This window comes from Pan paniscus, chromosome 15 (genome assembly GCF_029289425.2).
Source record: "Pan paniscus chromosome 15, NHGRI_mPanPan1-v2.0_pri, whole genome shotgun sequence".
NCBI classification, from domain to species: domain Eukaryota; kingdom Metazoa; phylum Chordata; class Mammalia; order Primates; family Hominidae; genus Pan; species Pan paniscus.
Window position 1 is genome coordinate 107857280 of NC_073264.2, and position 5917 is coordinate 107863196.

The window sequence follows — 5917 nt, forward strand, 5'->3', positions numbered from 1 at the left end:
ACTGATACTTGTCTCCTGGCATGTCCAGAACTTTATGAGTACAGAACTCCTCTAATAGAGAAACAAACTCTCACAGGACATGATCCTCAAAATGATCTCATCTTCAAATGGCACATTAACAATCTCAAACTTTTTTGGTTTTACCCTTTGCAAGTTGAACTCCTGGTATGGTGTGTCTGTCAATATTTGCACACATTTAATTGATATAAATATATTTCTTCTACATCTTCCAATTATTAAGATATATGAAAAGTCTAAAATTTTCTCCTTTCAAATTGGGTCCTCATCACCTCATTGGGTTAGGTAAATGCTTCAAGTATGATGGGGTATGTAAAGACGCATCGTAGGTTTTGCTAAATTTTTTATGTTTTATTTTATTTTTATTTTCAAAAATAAAGATGAAGCCTCACTATTTTTCACAGACTGATCTCAAACTCCTGGGTTCAACAAATCTTCCCACCTCAGCCTCTCAAATTTCTGGGATTATAGGTGTAAGCCACTGTGCCTGGACATTAATTACTTGTTTTAACTTTTTAATTGCATTTTTGTTTTGAAATAAGTGTAATTCAGGTGCTGGAAAAATTTTCTCCTCAGACTCCTCTGCAGCAGCTCCAGGGCTGACATCTGTGTGGAGTGGGCTCTGGGCTTGCCCTGCAGCTCTGCCCTCACCCTGCAGGGGAGGATGCTGTTTGGGCTCACAGAGCATATTCTCCCAGTGTCGCTCTCCCAGAATGAAGGGGCTGTCCCCTGGTTCATAATCCTCTCTCAGCAGCATCTAATGCTTTTGAAGTTGTCTCTTGAAACAGTGATTTAACATTACTATACCCAGTAAACTGCAGGGAGAGCCCAAGCATAGATTCTATGAAACCACCAGAGAGTCTGTTCCCTGGGACTGTCAGATGCAATGACACAGTCAAGATCCATGGTGAGTCCAGAAACTTTCAGAGAATTCGTAGGAGCTTCTTATTTCTTTTTGAATTCTCTATTCAAAGTCACGCCAAATAGTATGTCCACAGAGAGAACTACATGGCTGAAAGCTCACAAAAATTAAAACACACATGTACACACACACACACATGCACAGACACACACACACACACATACACACAGTGTAGTATGGCTGATTTTTACAATAATTGGCTCCTGATTTTGGATTTTGCCTAGTGTTTCTGAGAAAGCTCTCAATCAAATTAAAATTAATTTTTCCAAAGTTATGGCATGCTTGGAAGAAAAGTAATCACAGAAACAATGCGTGGTTAGTGATATTCCCAAAAGACATTTTTTAGGGCTTTCAATATATAAAGGGGAAAAGCTGGCTAGAGGGGAAAGAGGAATTGCATGAAAACTTACATGTAGTAATGAAAAAGAAGCACATAGGGAAATAGAATATCAAGTGGTTCTCCTGCACTAAGTATTTCAAAGATGAACAAATTGTAGCTATCTGTGAAGATATCTAACATTTTATCTGTGGCTATTTTCTTAGGAATGAAAGGAAAATCAGTTTCCTGCATGGATCATCCTTTAGTTTTTTCCCCCCCTCATGACATAATGAATTGACGTCACAAGTTTTTATTTTCATTTCATATCTTCCCAACCTTTTCCTATCCAAAATATTTCAGAGGAAGCATTTTACCACAAAATAAGTTTCTGGGCTTCTGTTTTTGTTTTTTTGTTTTTTTCTTTCATGGGTAGGATGGATTATTTCTAGATAAATAGGTCCCATGTTGTTAATATAGTTCATTGTTACCTATATTTCAAATGTTGTGAAGTCTCACATCCATTAATAAGAAAATAGTGGGAGAAAAAAGAGAAGTAAAACATAGAAATAAAGGAGGAAATAGCAAACAACGAAAAGGGGAAACAATCCTGGAAAACTGATATAGGCCTTGGAACTCTGAAGGCTGTACATGAATAAGGTAAACAACAAATATCTGAGACAGGTCTCAGTCAATTTAGGAAGTTTACTAATGTGGTTTGTCTGTGTCGCCGTCCAAATCTAACCTTGAATTCTAGTCCTGCAGTTCCCATGTGTCATGGGAAGGACCCAATGAGAGATAATTGAATCACAGGGGCAGGCCTTTCCCATGCTGTTCTCATGATAGTAAATATTTCTCATTAGATCTGATGGTTCTGTAAAGAGGAGTTGCCCTGAGCAAGCTCTCTCTAGTCTGCCACCATGTAAGATGTCGCTTGCTTTTCTGACAAGATTGTGAAGTGTCCCCAGCCATGTGAAACTGTGAGTCAATTAAACCTCTTTCGTTTATCAATTACCCGGTCTTTGTTATGTTTTTATTAGCAGCAGGAGAACAGACTAATACATTTATTTTGCCAAAGTTAGGAACTCACCCATGACCATCCTCAGGAAGTCCTGACACATGTGGCCAAGGCGATTGAAGTACAGGTTGCTTTTATACATTTTAGAGAGACATGAGACATCAATCAATATATGTAAAGTGTACATTGGATTTTTCCTGTAAGGCAGGACAAATCAAAAGCACGGACTGCAGTTTAGAAGTAGATAAGAGACAATAGGTTGCATTATTTTGAGTACTTTATTAGCCTACCACTGAATGCACAATTTAGTCTGACTCAGTGGATCTTCATTTTTACATAAATGATAGTGAAGAGGAAGCAATCAGGTATGTATTGGTCTCAGGTTAGCCTCAGAGGAATCACTTTGAACAGAAGGGGAGGCAGATTTGCCCAAAGCACTTTCCAGTATGGCAGCCTCGTTGTCTGGAATATCACCCGAACTTCTTTGTCTCATGGCCATGAATATCAAGGTCGCAGACATGCAAAGTGTGAGGTTAGAGCACAAGTTTAATAGGTAAAAGGAAAAAAAAGCTCTCTGTCGCAGAGAGGCGTCCCAAATGGGTTGTCGTGCTGCAGTGAAATGTAAGGATTTTATAAATGTGCTCGTGGGGAGACGGCATATTATCAACGTAAGGATTTTTATAAATGTGCTCGTGGGGAGACGGCATCTTATCAGTATAGGGCGCAGAAACAGTTAGGACAATGTGTGCCATCTGCATAGAGCAAAGTCTCTGGCAACCCCACCTCATGCTTTTATTATGCAGGCGGGCACTTTGCTTGATCTACTCCACACTGCTTATCTTCTTCCACCATGCATGTGCTAAAAAGGGCAGGAAGGGTTTTCTTGCCTGGTCCCAGGTACCTCCTCGCAGTTGCAGGCGTCCCAAACCCCGTGCAAGCTTCCAGCTTTTCCATCTTAATGTACTCCCAGAAAAGAAAAGGAATGTGCTTATTAAGGCTCACTGTTTTCACTGTGACCCATCCCATGTATGTGAGGTTTGGTGATTACACCCAGAAACACCCTCTCTGTGGCAGAGTTGCTTATCTGTATTTCACAACCTGATTATTTGGTCTGCTCTTTGTTAGAAGCGATTTCTTTGAACTGTGTGTAATTAGAGAAGAAGTTATTTCTGAGCTGATTTTTGTTAGAAGAAAAGTTTTTTTGCCAGAGACTCTCTCATCCCAACTATCTACCTAAATAATTTCTTTCTATCTCCTGTAACACCACATTGACCCTTCTCTTTAGCTTAGTAATTTTGGGGTCTCAAGATTTATTTTCCCTTCACAGTAGGAGGGTATAAAAAGAATTTTTGTATATAATTAAGTTGCTGGTATTAGACAGTTTTCATGCTGCTATAAGGACACACCTGATGCTGGATAATTTATTTAAAAAAAGGGTTTAATTGTCTCACAGATTTACATGGCTGGGGAGGCCACAAGAAACTTACAGTCATGATGGAAGGGGCAGCAAACACGTGCTTCTTCACATGGCTGCAGGAGAGAGACGTGCCATGTGAAGAGGGAAGCCCTTTATATAACCATCAGGTCTTGTGAGAACTCACTCACTAATAGGATAAAAGCATGGAGAAAACACGTCCCGTGATTCAATTATCTTCACCTCCTTCCACCCTTGACATGTGGAAATTATTACTATACAAGCTGAGATTTTGGTGGGAACACAGAGACAAACCATATCATTGATTTTATTTTATTTTAGAGTTTAAGTTGACTAGCTGTAAGAAAGCACAGTTTACCTTCTGGAGATTTCAAATAGGAAAAAAATATTTAAAAAGAAAATCACTGAAAATGTTATTTTGGAGACTTGTGGAAAGAAATATTTTAAAATTGAGTCCAAATTGTAGAAAATAATGTAAATTGAAAAACAAGTGGACAAGGTTAGAACCTAATAACAGATGCACTATAGTTTATTTTGAAAGAATATTTCTCCCTATAATTCCCCAATTTTATTGGAGACAAAATCATAATAGGACTAATTTGTAAAATAAATTTTAGGCTTATTATACTTGGCCTGATTTTTTTGTATAAGATGCAGCAAAAATAATCATTTAACATATTAGCTCTCTTTTTATTGTTTTTGTTGTTGTTGTTGTTTGTTGTACATAGGCTGTTTTATTCATACATTGCTTTTGCTATCTTTTATAAGGAATCTAAGGGTAAGATCTTTAAAAGCCTCAAGCCCAGCCAATATTTTATCTGTGCTATCAGATAACTATATGGATTGGTTTACTTTTTATTTTTTCAAGTATCCAAGAAAACTTGGGTTTCCTGGGCCTGTCAGAAAGCAAAATTATTTACTTACTACAGCTCAGGGCCCTGTTAAAAAAAAAAAAGATAAAATGCCAGTTTTCCAAAGGGGCTTATATCAGCTGTACAGTTCTTCATTTTATAAAGTAAATCAGAAAATATGTCATTCAAGTTAAAGCCTTGGTAAAGTGACCATTGTCTCTAATTGTGCTCTGTTATGGAAGAAAGCAGATTTTTATCGAACCTATGCAAATAACTATTTTGATATAAGAATACCTACAGTTTCCAAATTTTGGAGAAATTATGTAGAGAAGAAGAAATTATATTTTTAATTTTTCTCAATAGAGTATAGTTAAAATTGTTAAAAACTGTGAATAGCTTAAAAGACAAAGTTTTCTTGATTCTGAACAATAAAACATGAGTAAATAGCAAATGCTTTAAAGAATAAGTCATAAAAATTATTTCAGTCTCCTTTTCATTCAGTGCATGCAATTACATCCTGTCCTGCTTGATATTAGATTAACAATCATCATAAATGCTTCAGGTCTCATGAGACTCATGGAAGTTTTTCTCTCTATACCAATGGCACAATTTATAAAATTGTCAAAATTGTATATTGTATATTTAAGAGTACTACTCAAAGTTCTATAGATTATTATAAGCCACCTGATAAAGAATCAAAGTAAAACAACAATTGTGAATGACCGACCTTTTAGAATACCCCTGGTTAAAGACAGAATTGAGGAGAAAATTTGGTTATTTCTGTGATAAACAAAAATTTTAAATTATAATCATAAGTACTACTGATAAAATATACTAAGACATATAAAAATCACTTGAATCTAATAGAATTTTGGAACATATACTCTTTACATAAGTATATTCAAATTATATAGTCCACATTTATATAAATATAGTTCAAAGTTAATAACCATTGCAAATTTGACATTACTTCCTGTATAATTTAACTGTACCAAATCAGCTAAATGTGTTTCTTTTCAGGGTGTTCAAATGACTGAATTTAGAATTTTATTTTGTGAACTTTGTCAAATATCAAAAGTTTACAACACTTGATATTACAAAATAGGATTACAGATTATTGTAAAATAAGTTATTTATTTAGCCATGTGAAAACTCAGTGATTTCTAAAAAAAAGAAAAAAATATTTTTGAAAGAGTAGAATTGATTTTCTAAAATATAACCCCTTAGAAGAACAGCATGAGAAAAGTTAAAACTATCAATTCTGAAAAATAAATCTATTAAATTATAATTACTTTTACCATAAAAATAATTTGCATAGATCTTTTATACAATTTTATCCATTTTTTAAATTTAAATG